Consider the following 1,023-nt stretch of genomic DNA (forward strand, 5'->3'; position numbering starts at 1 on the left):
CCCTAGAGATAGCGAGACTCAGGAATAATCCCCCCCCCCTTTCCGACCCCCCCTCCCTGTGACGTCACAACATCTTGAACCGGAGTAAAGGGTGTTGTTTTTAACCCTTATCTGGACCATCTTATTACACGTTAGCAAATGACTATGCAAATACGGCATCACGTCCCCTCTAGCTCTCCCCTCCCCCTCCCCCTCCCCCTTCCCCTTTTCTCTCCCTCTAATCTCCGCTTCATCTCCTCTTTTTTTTTCTGATTTTCCCTTCTTCTCCTTTCGTCTTCGTATTTTCTTTTCCTGTCGTCTCTCCCTTTTCCTATTTCTTTTGCGTTCTCTCTTCATCTTTTTCATTCTTCTCGTTCTTTCCCCTGTTTCTCGTTTTCCTACGTCTCCCTCTTCCCTTTTTTCTCTCTCCTCTCACGGTTCTCTTCTTTCCCCTTCTGCTTCTCTCTATCTTCCTTTCATTATCTCTTTCTCTTTCTTTTTCGTCTTCCCCATTACTCCTTACTATTATTGTTTATTTTCTCTTTCTCTTCTTCGCCTCTTCTCTCTACTGTCATCCTCTTTTCTTTGTCTTTCTCTCTTCATCCTCCTCTTCCTCTCTTTTGTTCTTCCTTCTTTCATTTCCTTATTCTTCTCGTCCTTTCTTCTCTTCCCCCCTCTCCTCCTATCCCCTCTCCTCTTTCTTCTCTTTTCTCCTCTCTTCCCTTCCTCTCTCTCTTTTCCTTTCCTTTCCTCTGTTTCCTCCTCCTTCTCCTTTCTTTATTTCCCTTTCCCCCTCTCCTCTATCCTTTCTTCTCTCTCCCCCTCTGTTCTCATCCCCCCTCTCTCCTTTCCTTTCTTCTCTATTCTCCTTTCTTCCCTCCCTCCCTCTCTTCTCCTCTCTTCCCTCTCTTCTCCCCTCCCTCTCCTCCTCCCCCTTCTGCCCAAACGACGCCTGGGGTGCTACGCGGGTAATTGGCTAATTTTTGCAAGAAAGTGTTTTGTCAAGGGAAAAAGCAGATTGCCCCCTTCGCAGATTACAGGAGT

The sequence above is a fragment of the Penaeus monodon genome, chromosome 21, assembly GCF_015228065.2.
Source record: "Penaeus monodon isolate SGIC_2016 chromosome 21, NSTDA_Pmon_1, whole genome shotgun sequence".
Classification (NCBI taxonomy): domain Eukaryota; kingdom Metazoa; phylum Arthropoda; class Malacostraca; order Decapoda; family Penaeidae; genus Penaeus; species Penaeus monodon.